Genomic DNA, 15,277 nt, shown 5'->3' with positions numbered 1-15,277 from the left:
TAGCTACTTTATATCCTTTATATATACCTTTGGGTTGCATTTTGGTTAGTTGTGCTAGGTTGCTGCGCTATAACACACTTTGGTCCTTTTTAATTAATTTGATTAATGGTTTACTTGAATTTAATTCTGAGAGTGGCACTCTGTGTGGCTTGAGTGGCTCAAGTCTCGTTAAAATTGGCTTTTGTTAGAAACATGGTTTAGGGGGCCAGCACGGTGCTTAGTGCTTGGTTGGCCACTCTCCATAAGGACCGGTTCATAGAGCGACAACCTGGGACAACAGCGCTACCACAAGGCTAGAATGGGATAGACTTGGCGTAATAATTAGATCTTTTTGGTTTGGAGTAACTTACCTGCGGGGCAAGAGTAGTAAGCTTCAATCTTCCCTGCTCCTCCGGCTTGGTCTGTGCTTGGATTGCGCTCCTGTGCTTGTACCCCCGGAGGTGGGCCCCATCGTCGCCAACCTAACTCTCGCGGTTACGCCTTACCAACGAGATTCTTTTTTAAAGGCCTCGTAGTGAGTCGCTGGCCATCTCACCTAAGGAAGTGTGATGAACAACTGGCGTAGCTCACGACTTGTGGGTAAAGATGTGCAACCTCTGCAGAGTGTAAAACTGGTATACTAGCCGTGCTCACGGTTATGAGCGGCCCAGATCCTCCTTTTGATTAGTGGAGTTATCTCCTTCCGACGAGGGAGGTGCTTCTCGGGGTTACCTTGGTGGCTTGGTTTTGGTATGGTTCTCAGTAGTAGTATAATTAATTCTGATTAATTACTATGTAACTGGGTCAATGGTAATTCATCAACTCGTAGTAATTAGCTTTAATAAAATCTTGCCAACACTTAAAAGCTAATGCAGTTGAGTCAGCCAGCCTAGAGCCTCATAGTTTGTGTTATACTTGTTGAGTACAAGTTGTGTACTCACTCTTGCCTCTTCTCTACTTTTTCCTCTTGGCTACGCTACTGCTGCTCAGTTCCTGCCGACACGAGGGAGTTCGTCCAGCGCTACCAGGACTACGAGGACTTCTAGGTGTTCGTCTCCCAGTCGACGTCCCTGTGGCGCCCTGCTTCAGCTCCGGAGAGCTTTTATTGTATTTTTGTACTTCGCTTCCGCTGTATCAGACATTTTGTCATTATTATAATAAATAACATTCGTATTCGCTTTATTATGTCTTTTTACGTGATATGTGCTATGATATACTGTTCATTCTGTTGTATATACGTGTGACTTGATCCTGGCACGTATATGATTGCTCGGTTTATGCTCTTTTATAAACCGGGTGTTACAGAGTGGTATCAGAGCCATATCGACTGTAGGACGAAGCCTAGATAGAACTGGTCGAGTTTTAGGACTTCTCCTCACCAATCCTTATCTGCTAAAACTATTTTACTATTATACCCCTTGACTTCTTTGACTTTTTACCCTTCTTGCCTTGATTTCTCTCTCTGAAGAATAGTTTCGTAGATTTTGGCCTGAATCAGTCATCTGACCACCATGAGTTAGCTAGGTGACCTTTTTATAATAAAACGATAGCACGTTCTGCGACGCGTTGTGTTAGTCGAGTCTATTGCTAAACTCGGCTAAGTCGTGAAAATTGTCTGCTTGTTATTATGCTACATGTTTGATTTGGATTTTTGAATGGTTGCATAGCTTAGTAGTTTAAATTTGATTAAATCACTCAGATGTTAAAGTTAACTAATTAATAAAATGAGTTAGATCGTTGGGGGTAAAACAGTCAACTCTATCATGTCTACTTTATCATGGCTGAGTCTTTTTCCGCAAAGAGTTATCATATCCCTCTGAATTTACTCCTGCAATATCCTTACTCGTGAAATCTTTTGTTCAAATCAGATGGTGAACACCAGGAGCACCGGTTCCGGATCTGGCCAGCACCAGGGTCAGAACAACCAGGGTACCGGGATCCCGATGCCTCCGCCTTTGACTCCGGAGCAGTACTTCCAGCTCCAGATGCAGATGATGGCTACCCTGAACAACACCGTTCAGGCTCTTCAGCACGCTCACACTCAGCCTCCGCCTCCTCCACCGCCGCAGCCTCGCGACAGGCGTGCTGAGTTCCTGAGGGGTCACCCGCCGACGTTCTCTCACACGTCCGACCCTCTTCAGGCCGACGACTGGCTCCGTGCAGTGGAGCGTCAGCTGGACATCGCCCAGTGCGATGATCGTGAGCGCGTCTTGTACGCAGCAGGACAGCTGCGAGGGGCAGCTTTGGACTGGTGGGAGTCCCACCCAGTTCACGACCGCGAGTCTCTCACTTGGTGTAACACCCTAATTTTAAATTTCAGCATTTGTTAATAAATTTAATTGGCTTTATTTAATTTTCTAAGGTTTATTGTGATTAGTTGGCATTTAATCTAATTTTTGTTCCTTAATTAATTAAAATTTATCATAGGTTTAAATTTTTTGTTGCATTCATGCTGGTGCATACTTTTATTTGAGTGTGGTTTGAATTCAAATTCAAATTTGAATTCAAACTTTGTTTGAATTAGAAATAGAAATAGGAAGGAAAATAGAAAACAAACCCAAAACCCAACACCCAGCCTGGCCCGCGGCCCATCCCATCTCCCTCTTCCCACTCGGCCCAGCCTGAGCCGGCCCAGCCAGCAGCGCTGATCCCCCGGCCCAGCGCGCACTCGCGCAGTAGCCCGCTCGCACGCCACGCACGTCACCCGTCCCTCCCGTCTCGCTGACGCCTCGGCCCACCTGCCAGCGCTGGGCCCACCCGTCAGCCGCAGCCGCGTCGCCCGCACGCGTTCTCCGCCCCGTCTCGCTGCGCCCCCGGGCCCGCCTGACAGATCCGTCTCCCCCGCGCAGCGCAACTCCCGGCCGGGAATCTCGCCGTGATTCCCCGCCCGGGCGCGCACGCCAAGGGCGCTCCGCCGCCCTATAAATACCGCCCACGGACCCCCCTGCACCCATCCACCTCGCGCGCCGCCCGCAAACCCTAAACTGCGCCACCCGTGCTCCCGGAGTCGGAGCAGAGCCCTCCTCGCCGCCGGTACGTGTTTCCGCCGCCGCAATTCCACGCCACCGGGTCCGCTCTGTGTCTCTTGACCCCCGTAGCGCCTCTACAGGGACTCCACGCGGCGATCCAAGGGATCCAGGGACCCGGAGAGTCCCCACAACGGCCTGTCCGCGTGCAGCCCGAAGCGCCGCCGACGGACTTCGCCGTCAACACCCTGCGCCGGTCTTTCCCCCAATTCCAACCCTCGGTGAGCACTAGCCTGGTTTTATTTTGCTTTTGCGCTAGCTGCTTTAGCCTGTAGCGCACCCCAGAGGCCGCGCGAGCTCGCTCCGGCGATGCGCCGCCGCGCCGTCCGCTCCTCGCCATGGCGAGCCTCAGCCGAGCCTACCTGAGCCCCGGAAAACCTCCCTGTGGATCACGCATGTTGCGTAGAGTCCTCCCGACCCAAAAACCCGCCGATTCGACCCCAGGATGGCCGATTTCGGGCGTCTCCGGCGAGCCGCCGCCGCGGGAGCAGAGCTCCGGCGAGAACCCACCGCCGCTGCGCGCCCAACCTCCCTGGACCGCCCAATCTGAGATGCACGACCTAGATTAGATCGTGCCTGGATTAGATCCTAGCCCTCAGATCCAGATCTGACGATCCAGATCGGCGCGTACCCCTTCGCCCTGGCCTTTTTGCTAAAGAGACCCTGGGGTCTTTCAGATTCAACCCGCGGTCCTAGCCTTTTCAAAACTAATTACAGTTAGGCCCTGATTTTAACAAATAACCCCCTATTTTTCCTTAAAATAGGACCCGCCGTCCAGGCTAGTTCTTTTTGCACGCTAGACCCTGGAATTAGTGTTTTATTGCGTTTTAGTCCTCGGTTTTAGCAGAAAAGCCCCTGGAGCTTCAGTTTTCTTACAAATAAGCCCCTGAACCTAGTTTTTAGCCTAGAATATGCGTTTTAGCTCCGTTTTTAGCGTTCTTTATGTCCACGCGATCGTTGTAACGCGTAGAATAGTTCTAGAGTAGTTCTGTGCGCTGTTTTTATGTATTGATGTACTGTTTCTTAGTTTTTGTTAGTATTTGCTTGTATGCTTATTGTTGTGCATTGTTTTGGCCATGTGTTCGTGAGTAGACGTTGATCCATCTGAGGAGCCTCAGTACCAGTACCCGGAGCAGCCATCTTCGGAGCACTTTGAGCAGCAGCCAGAGCAGTACGAGGAAGGCAAGTATAACATGAACAACCTATCACTTTAAATACAATTTCATACTGCATTTTAATACTGTATGCCTTTAAGGATTTCCTAGCCACTTTATATCCTTTATATATACCTTTTGGGTTGCATTTTGGTTAGTTGTGCTAGGTTGCTGCGCTATAACACACTCTGGTCCTTTTTAATTAAATTGATTAATGTTTTACTTGAACTTAATTCTGAGAGTGGCACTCTGTGTGGCTTGAGTGGCTCACTTCTCGTTAAAAGATGTTTTTTTAGAAACATGGTTTAGGGGGCCAGCACGGTGCTTACTGCTTGGTTGGCCACTCTCCATAAGGACCGGTTCATAGAGCGACAACCTGGGACAACAGCGCTACCACAAGGCTAGAATGGGATAGACTTGGCGTAATAACTAGATCTTTTTGGTTTGGAGTAACTTACCTGCGGGGCAAGAGTAGTAAGCTTCAATGGTCCCTGCTCCTCCGGCTTGGTCTGTGCTTGGATTGCGCTCCTGTGCTTGTACCCCGGAGGTGGGCCCCATCGTCGCCGACCTATCTCTCGCGGTTACGCCTTACCAACGAGATTCTTTTTAAAGGCCTCGTAGTGAGTCGCTGGCCATCTCACCTAAGGAAGTGTGATGAACAACTGGCGTAGCTCACGACTTGTGGGTAAAGATGTGCAACCTCTGCAGAGTGTAAAACTGGTATACTAGCCGTGCTCACGGTTATGAGCGGCCCAGATCCTCCTTTTGATTAGTGAAGTTATCTCCTTCCGACGAGGGAGGTGCTTCTCGGGGTTACCTTGGTGGCTTGGTCGTGGTTTGGTTCTCAGTAGTAGTATAATTTAAACTTGATTAATTACTATGTAACTGGGTTAATGGTAATTCATCAACTAGTAGTAAATAGCTTAAATAAAATCTTGCCAACACTTAAAAGCTAATGCAGTTGAGTCAGCCAGCCTAGAGCCTCATAGTTTGTGTTATACTTGTTGAGTACAAGTTGTGTACTCACCCTTGCCTCTTCTCTACTTTTTCCTCTTGGCTACGCTACTGCTGCTCAGTTCCTGCTGACTCGAGGGAGTTCGTCCAGCGCTACCAGGACTACGAGGACTTCTAGGTGCTTCGTCTCCCAGTCGACGTCCCTGTGGCGCCCTGCTTCAGCTTCGGAGAGCTTTATCGTATTTTGTACTTCGCTTCCGCTGTATCAGACATTTTTGTCATTATTGTAATAAATAACATTCGTATTTCGATTTATTATGTCTTATTCGTGATATGTGCTATGATATACTGTTCATTCTGTTGTATATACGTGTGACTTGATCCTGGCACGTATATGATTGCTCGGTTTATGTTCTTTTATAAACCGGGTGTTACAGAGTGGTATCAGAGCCATATCGACTGTAGGACGAAGCCTAGATAGAACTGGTCGAGTTTTAGGACTTCTTCTCACCAATCCTTGTCTGCTGAAACTATTTTACTATTATACCCCTTGACTTCTTTGACTTTTTACCCTTCTTGCCTTGATTTCTCTCTCTGAAGAATAGTTTTCGTAGATTTTGGCCTGAATCAGTCATCTGACCACCATGAGCATAGCTAGGTGACCTTTTTAATAATAATACGATAGCACGTTCCGCGACGCGTTGTGTTAGTCGAGTCTTTTGCTAAACTCGGCTAAGTCGTGAAAATTGTCTGCTTGTTATTATGCTACATGTTTGATTTGGATTTTTGACTGATTGCATAGCTTAGTAGTTTAATTTTGCTTAAAGAAAATCACTCAGATGTTAAAGTTAACTAATTAATAAAATGAGTTAGATCGTTGGGGGTAAAACAGTCAACTCTATCCTGTCTACTTTATCATGGCTGAGTCTTTTTCCGCAAAGAGTTATCATATCCATCTGAATTTACTCCTGCAATATCCTTACTCGTGAAATCTTTTGTTCAAATCAGATGGTGAACACCAGGAGCACCGGTTCCGGTTCTGGCCAGCAGCAGGGTCAGAACAACCAGGGTACTGGGATCCCGATGCCTCCGCCCTTGACTCCGGAGCAGTACTTCCAGCTCCAGATGCAGATGATGGCTACCCTGAACAACACTGTTCAGGCTCTTCAGCACGCTCACACTCAGCCTCCGCCTCCTCCACCGCCGCAGCCTCGCGACAGGCGTGCTGAGTTCCTGAGGGGTCACCCGCCGACGTTTTCTCACACGTCCGACCCTCTTCAGGCTGACGACTGGCTCCGTGCAGTGGAGCGTCAGCTGGACATCGCCCAGTGCGATGACCGTGAGCACGTCTTGTACGCAGCAGGACAGCTGCGAGGGGCAGCTTTGGACTGGTGGGAGTCCCACCCGGTCCATGACCGCGAGTCTCTCACTTGGCTCCAGTTCAGGGAGCGTTTCCGCAGCCACAACGTCCCCGCGGGCGTTATGAAGATGAAACAGAAGGAGTTCCTTGCACTGAAGCAGGTAATCTTAAGAATAATCATTCAGCGTTTTCTTTTGAGCTAATACCCCTTGTTCTATCCTTATGAATCTTGAGATAATCTTCCGATATCTATCTGTCTTTGTGAATTCAGGGGACTATGTCGGTCACGGAATATCGTGATCGTTTTCTTCAGCTGGCACGCTACGCCCCTGCCGAGGTTGCGGATGACCGCAAGAAGCAGGAGCACTTCATGGAGGGTCTTGAGGACTACCTCCAGTACGCGCTGCTCAACCTCCGCTTCGACGACTTCAACCATCTGGTTGACAGTGCGCTCAACACTGAGCGTAAGCACTTGGAGATGGAGGACAAGAAGAGGAAGGTTGTCCCCGTTGTTTCCGGCAGCAACACTCGTCCACGACTCCAGCAGCCTCAGCCGTACCAGCAGCAGTACCGGCCTCCTCAGCAGTACCAGCAGAGGCCACCGCAGCAGTACCCGCCTCGACAGCAGCAGGCAGGTCAGGGCCCGAGGTTACCGGCACCTCCGGCTCGTGCAGCTCCACCAGCACCGCAGGCTCCACGTCCGGCAGCTCCTACCGGACAGCAGGCTCAGGGACCTCCTCGCACCTGCTTTCACTGCGGCCAGCCGGGGCACTACGCCAACGCTTGCCCCCGGAAGGCGCAGGCGGGACAGCAGGGGCGCCCAGCTCAGCCCAGGGCGCCAGCACAGGGCAGGGTGAACCACGTGACGGCCGAGTCAGCGGCCGAGGCTCCCAACGTGGTTATTGGTACGTTCATGGTTAATTCATATCCAGCTACAGTGCTTTTTGATACTGGTGCTACGCATTCCTTCATTACTCAGTCTTTTGTCGAGCATCATGGTATTCATACTAGCACATTAAAGAGGTGCCTGTTAGTATCTTCACCGGGAGGACAGTTGAGGTCTCACACTTACTGCCCGAGAGTCAGTATTTCCTTGAGGGGAGTAGAGTTCTGTACTGATCTGATGGTGCTAGACACCAAGGGCATTGATGTCATTCTGGGAATGGAGACTCTGGCCAAATGGGGAGTTCGGATAGATTGTGCTAAGAGGACAGTCTTGCTATCAGCTTCCAGTGGCCAAGAGGTTGTTATCAGTGCAGTAGAGCCTTCTGGATTTCTTCATCAGATGGAGGCTAGACCCACGGACGGTATTCGCGTGGTGTCTGAATTCCCGGATGTCTTTCCGGATGATCTGCCAGGTATGCCGCCTGAACGCGCCATTGAGTTTTGTATTGATCTCTTGCCTGGCACAGCTCCTATTGCAAAGCGGCCCTACCGTATGGCACCTATAGAGCATGAAGAAGTTAAGAAGACTATTGATGAGTTGCTAGCCAAGGGCTATATCCGTCGCAGCTTCTCTCCTTGGGCTTTTCCGTTGTTGCTGGTAGATAAGAAGGATGGCTCGAAGAGGATGTGTGTGGATTATCGGGAGCTGAATGCAGTTACTATCAAGAACAAGCATCCACTGCCCCGTATTGAGGATCTCTTCGATTTGCTTCGAGGTGCTCGTATATTCTCGAAGATTGATCTTCGTTCGGGATATTTTCAGCTGAGGATCCGTCCTGGGGATATTCCGAAGACGGCATTCACCTGCAAGTACGGGCTATATGAGTATACAGTCATGTCCTTCGGCTTGACTAATGCCCCGGCTTTCTTCATGCATCTGATGAACATGGTCTTCATGGATTATCTGGATGTCTTCGTGGTGATTTTCATTGATGATATTCTGATCTTCTCCAAGACAGAAGAAGAGCATGAGGAGCATTTGAGGCTCGTGTTGCAGAGATTGAGAGAGCATCAGCTGTATGCCAAGTTCAGCAAGTGCGAGTTCTGGATTGACGAGGTTCCATTCCTCGGTCATGTCATCTCTCAGGGAGGCATTGCTGTCGATCCGAGCAAGGTAAAGGATGTGCTCGAGTGGGAGACACCGCAGACAGTAAAGGAAGTCAGATCTTTCTTGGGCTTAGCTGGATATTATCGGAGGTTCATTGAGAATTTCTCCAAGATCGCGAAGCCTTTGACTTCTTTGCTAGAGAAGAATGCGGCATTCATATGGACTGATGAGCGTCAGATGGCCTTTGATGAGCTGAAGAAAAGGTTGACTACGGCGCCAGTCCTGACTCTGCCAGACCAGACGAAGAGGTTCACGGTATATTGTGATGCTTCGAAGGATGGTCTTGGGTGTGTTCTAATGCAGGAGGGCAGAGTGATAGCTTATGCTTCACGGCAGTTACGCCGGCATGAGCTGAATTATCCTACTCATGATCTTGAGTTAGCCGCAGTTGTGCATGCTCTGAAGATTTGGAGGCATTACCTGTATGGGCAGCGGTGTGATATCTACACTGATCACAAGAGCCTCAAGTACATTTTCACGCAGAATGAGCTGAACATGCGGCAGAGAAGATGGCTAGAGTTGGTCAAGGACTATGATCTGGAGATTCACTATCATCCGGGCAAGGCCAATGTTGTAGCAGATGCTTTGAGCAGAAGGAGTTATGTCAACATGGCCGTTGCTTTCCAGATGCCTCCAGAGTTATGCGAGGAGTTCGAGCAGTTGAGTCTGGGCTTCTTGCATCATACCTCCAGTGCAGCATTTGAGGCAGTACCGACTCTAGAGTCAGAGATCAGGCAGCATCAGAAAGATGATGAGAAGCTGCAGGAGATTCGTGAGTTGCTCAAGAAAGGCAAGGCTCCACATTTCAGAGAGGATGATCAGGGTACCCTGTGGTACAAGAACCGGATCTGTGTTCCAGATGTGAAGGATCTCCGGAAGTTGATTCTGAGTGAGGCCCATGATACAGCTTACTCTATTCATCCGGGCAGCACGAAGATGTATTATGATCTGAAGGAACGTTTCTGGTGGTATGGGATGAAGCGTTCAGTGGCAGAGTACGTGGCTATTTGTGACACCTGTCAGCGTGTCAAGGCTGAGCATCAGAGGCCAGCAGGTCTATTGCAGCCTTTGAAGATTCCAGAGTGGAAATGGGAAGAAATCACTATGGACTTCATTGTTGGATTGCCTCGTACTCAGAAAGGGTACAACTCTATTTGGGTAGTAGTGGATCGTCTGACGAAGGTTGCTCACTTCATTCCAGTGAACACTACTTACTCCGGAGCTAGACTTGCAGAGTTGTACATCTCTCGGATTGTCTGTTTGCATGGTGTGCCGAAGAAGATCATATCTGACAGAGGGTCTCAGTTCACTTCTCGGTTCTGGGAGCAGCTCCATGATTCGTTGGATACGAAGCTGCGTTTCAGTACAGCTTATCACCCTCAGACAGATGGGCAGACAGAGAGAACCAACCAAGTGTTGGAGGATATGCTGAGAGCTTGTGCCATTCAGTATGGTACTAGTTGGGATAAGTGCCTGTCATTTGCTGAGTTCTCATATAACAACAGCTATCAGGCCAGTCTAAAGAAGTCTCCCTTTGAGGCATTGTATGGCAGAAAGTGCAGGACTCCTCTCTATTGGGATCAGATCGGTGAGAAGCAGCTCTTTGGCCCTGAGATCATAGATGATGCAGAGCAGATGGTTCAGGCTGTGCGAGAAAATCTGAGGATTGCACAAAGCAGGCAGAAGAGCTATGCTGATGGCAAACGGAGAGACCTGACTTTCAGTGTCGGTGATTATGTGTATCTGAAGGTGTCTCCGATGAGAGGAATCCGTAGATTTAATGTCAAAGGGAAGTTAGCACCTCGTTATGTGGGGCCATTCAAGGTGCTAGAGCGGAAAGGCGAAGTTGCTTATCGCCTGGAGTTACCTCTCAGCCTCTCAGGAGTTCATGATGTCTTCCATATATCTCAGCTGAAGAGGTGTTTGCGAGTACCCGAGGAGCAGGCACCCCTGGATGGAGTCGATGTCCAGGAGGATCTGACTTATACTGAGCACCCGGTGAAGATTCTGGAGACATCAGAAAGGGTTACTCGGAACAAGCGCATCAAGATGTGCAGAGTTCAGTGGAGTCATCACAGTGAAGCTGAGGCTACATGGGAGCGAGAAGATGAGTTGAAGAAGACATATCCAGATCTCTTTGCTAGCCAGCCCAGCTAAATCTCGGGACGAGATTTCTTTAAGGGGGTAGGGTATGTAACACCCTAATTTTAAATTTCAGCATTTGTTAATAAATTTAATTGGCTTTATTTAATTTTCTAAGGTTTATTGTGATTAGTTGGCATTTAATCTAATTTTTGTTCCTTAATTAATTAAAATTTATCATAGGTTTAAATTTTTTGTTGCATTCATGCTGGTGCATACTTTTATTTGAGTGTGGTTTGAATTCAAATTCAAATTTGAATTCAAACTTTGTTTGAATTAGAAATAGAAATAGGAAGGAAAATAGAAAACAAACCCAAAACCCAACACCCAGCCTGGCCCGCGGCCCATCCCATCTCCCTCTTCCCACTCGGCCCAGCCTGAGCCGGCCCAGCCAGCAGCGCTGATCCCCCGGCCCAGCGCGCACTCGCGCAGTAGCCCGCTCGCACGCCACGCACGTCACCCGTCCCTCCCGTCTCGCTGACGCCTCGGCCCACCTGCCAGCGCTGGGCCCACCCGTCAGCCGCAGCCGCGTCGCCCGCACGCGTTCTCCGCCCCGTCTCGCTGCGCCCCCGGGCCCGCCTGACAGATCCGTCTCCCCCGCGCAGCGCAACTCCCGGCCGGGAATCTCGCCGTGATTCCCCGCCCGGGCGCGCACGCCAAGGGCGCTCCGCCGCCCTATAAATACCGCCCACAGACCCCCCTGCACCCATCCACCTCGCGCACCGCCCGCAAACCCTAAACTGCGCCACCCGTGCTCCCGGAGTCGGAGCAGAGCCCTCCTCGCCGCCGGTACGTGTTTCCGCCGCCGCAATTCCACGCCACCGGGTCCGCTCTGTGTCTCTTGACCCCCGTAGCGCCTCTGCAGGGACTCCACGCGGCGATCCAAGGGATCCAGGGACCCGGAGAGTCCCCACAACGGCCTGTCCGCGTGCAGCCCGAAGCGCCGCCGACGGACTTCGCCGTCAACACCCTGCGCCGGTCTTTCCCCCAATTCCAACCCTCGGTGAGCACTAGCCTGGTTTTATTTTGCTTTTGCGCTAGCTGCTTTAGCCTGTAGCGCACCCCAGAGGCCGCGCGAGCTCGCTCCGGCGATGCGCCGCCGCGCCGTCCGCTCCTCGCCATGGCGAGCCTCAGCCGAGCCTACCTGAGCCCCGGAAAACCTCCCTGTGGATCACGCATGTTGCGTAGAGTCCTCCCGACCCAAAAACCCGCCGATTCGACCCCAGGATGGCCGATTTCGGGCGTCTCCGGCGAGCCGCCGCCGCGGGAGCAGAGCTCCGGCGAGAACCCACCGCCGCTGCGCGCCCAACCTCCCTGGACCGCCCAATCTGAGATGCACGACCTAGATTAGATCGTGCCTGGATTAGATCCTAGCCCTCAGATCCAGATCTGACGATCCAGATCGGCGCGTACCCCTTCGCCCTGGCCTTTTTGCTAAAGAGACCCTGGGGTCTTTCAGATTCAACCCGCGGTCCTAGCCTTTTCAAAACTAATTACAGTTAGGCCCTGATTTTAACAAATAACCCCCTGTTTTTCCTTAAAATAGGACCCGCCGTCCAGGTTAGTTCTTTTTGCACGCTAGACCCTGGAATTAGTGTTTTATTGCGTTTTAGTCCTCGGTTTTAGCAGAAAAGCCCCTGGAGCTTCAGTTTTCTTACAAATAAGCCCCTGAACCTAGTTTTTAGCCTAGAATATGCGTTTTAGCTCCGTTTTTAGCGTTCTTTATGTCCACGCGATCGTTGTAACGCGTAGAATAGTTCTAGAGTAGTTCTGTGCGCTGTTTTTATGTATTGATGTACTGTTTCTTAGTTTTTGTTAGTATTTGCTTGTATGCTTATTGTTGTGCATTGTTTTGGCCATGTGTTCGTGAGTAGACGTTGATCCATCTGAGGAGCCTCAGTACCAGTACCCGGAGCAGCCATCTTCGGAGCACTTTGAGCAGCAGCCAGAGCAGTACGAGGAAGGCAAGTATAACATGAACAACCTATCACTTTAAATACAATTTCATACTGCATTTTAATACTGTATGCCTTTAAGGATTTCCTAGCCACTTTATATCCTTTATATATACCTTTTGGGTTGCATTTTGGTTAGTTGTGCTAGGTTGCTGCGCTATAACACACTCTGGTCCTTTTTAATTAAATTGATTAATGTTTTACTTGAACTTAATTCTGAGAGTGGCACTCTGTGTGGCTTGAGTGGCTCACTTCTCGTTAAAAGATGTTTTTTTAGAAACATGGTTTAGGGGGCCAGCACGGTGCTTACTGCTTGGTTGGCCACTCTCCATAAGGACCGGTTCATAGAGCGACAACCTGGGACAACAGCGCTACCACAAGGCTAGAATGGGATAGACTTGGCGTAATAACTAGATCTTTTTGGTTTGGAGTAACTTACCTGCGGGGCAAGAGTAGTAAGCTTCAATGGTCCCTGCTCCTCCGGCTTGGTCTGTGCTTGGATTGCGCTCCTGTGCTTGTACCCCGGAGGTGGGCCCCATCGTCGCCGACCTATCTCTCGCGGTTACGCCTTACCAACGAGATTCTTTTTAAAGGCCTCGTAGTGAGTCGCTGGCCATCTCACCTAAGGAAGTGTGATGAACAACTGGCGTAGCTCACGACTTGTGGGTAAAGATGTGCAACCTCTGCAGAGTGTAAAACTGGTATACTAGCCGTGCTCACGGTTATGAGCGGCCCAGATCCTCCTTTTGATTAGTGAAGTTATCTCCTTCCGACGAGGGAGGTGCTTCTCGGGGTTACCTTGGTGGCTTGGTCGTGGTTTGGTTCTCAGTAGTAGTATAATTTAAACTTGATTAATTACTATGTAACTGGGTTAATGGTAATTCATCAACTAGTAGTAAATAGCTTAAATAAAATCTTGCCAACACTTAAAAGCTAATGCAGTTGAGTCAGCCAGCCTAGAGCCTCATAGTTTGTGTTATACTTGTTGAGTACAAGTTGTGTACTCACCCTTGCCTCTTCTCTACTTTTTCCTCTTGGCTACGCTACTGCTGCTCAGTTCCTGCCGACTCGAGGGAGTTCGTCCAGCGCTACCAGGACTACGAGGACTTCTAGGTGCTTCGTCTCCCAGTCGACGTCCCTGTGGCGCCCTGCTTCAGCTTCGGAGAGCTTTATCGTATTTTGTACTTCGCTTCCGCTGTATCAGACATTTTTGTCATTATTGTAATAAATAACATTCGTATTTCGATTTATTATGTCTTATTCGTGATATGTGCTATGATATACTGTTCATTCTGTTGTATATACGTGTGACTTGATCCTGGCACGTATATGATTGCTCGGTTTATGTTCTTTTATAAACCGGGTGTTACACTTGGCTCCAGTTCAGGGAGCGTTTCCGCAGCCACAACGTCCCCGCGGGCGTTATGAAGATGAAACAGAAGGAGTTCCTTGCACTGAAGCAGGTAATCTTAAATATAATCATTCAGCGGTTTCTTTTGAGCTAATGCCCCCTTGTTCTATCCTTATGAATCTTGAGTTAATCTTCCGATATCTATCTGTCTTTGTGAATTCAGGGGACTATGTCGGTCACGGAGTATCGTGATCGCTTTCTTCAGCTGGCTCGCTACGCCCCTGCCGAGGTTGCGGATGACCGCAAGAAGCAGGAGCACTTCATGGAGGGTCTTGAGGACTACCTCCAGTACGCGCTGCTCAACCTCCGCTTCGACGACTTCAACCATCTAGTTGACAGTGCGCTCAACACTGAGCGCAAGCACTTGGAGATGGAGGACAAGAAGAGGAAGGTTGTCCCCGTTGCTTCCAGCAGCAACACTCGTCCACGACTTCAGCAGCCCCAGCAGTACCAGCAGCCTCAGTACCGGCCTCCTCAGCAGTACCAGCAGAGGCCACCGCAGCAGTACCCGCCTCGACAGCAGGCGGGGCAGGGCCCGAGGTTACCGGCACCTCCAGCTCGTGCTGCTCCACCAGCTCCACCGGCACCGCAGGCTCCACGTCCGGCAGCTCCTACCGGACAGCAGGCTCAGGGACCACCTCGCACCTGCTTTCACTGCGGCCAGCCGGGGCACTACGCCAACGCTTGCCCCCGGAAGGCGCAGGCGGGACAGCAGGGGCGCCCAGCTCAGCCCAGGGCGCCAGCACAGGGCAGGGTGAACCACGTGACGGCCGAGTCAGCGGCCGAGGCTCCCAACGTGGTTATTGGTACGTTCATGGTTAATTCATATCCAGCTACAGTGCTTTTTGATACTGGTGCTACGCATTCCTTCATTACTCAGTCTTTTGTCGAGCATCATGGTATTCATACTAGCACATTAAAGAGGTGCCTGTTAGTATCTTCACCGGGAGGACAGTTGAGGTCTCACACTTACTGCCCGAGAGTCAGTGTTTCTTTGAGGGGAGTAGAGTTCTGTACTGATCTGATGGTGCTAGACACCAAGGGCATTGATGTCATTCTGGGAATGGAGACTCTGGCCAAATGGGGAGTCCGGATAGATTGTGCTCAGAGGACAGTCTTGCTATCAGCTTCCAGTGGCCAAGAGGTTGTTATCAGTGCAGTAGAGCCTTCTGGATTTCTTCATCAGATGGAGGCTAGACCCACGGACGGTATTCGCGTGGTGTCTGAATTCCCGGATGTCTTT

The sequence above is a fragment of the Panicum virgatum genome, chromosome 7K (assembly GCF_016808335.1).
Source record: "Panicum virgatum strain AP13 chromosome 7K, P.virgatum_v5, whole genome shotgun sequence".
Classification (NCBI taxonomy): domain Eukaryota; kingdom Viridiplantae; phylum Streptophyta; class Magnoliopsida; order Poales; family Poaceae; genus Panicum; species Panicum virgatum.
Note: the sequence above shows the minus strand (reverse complement) of the source record.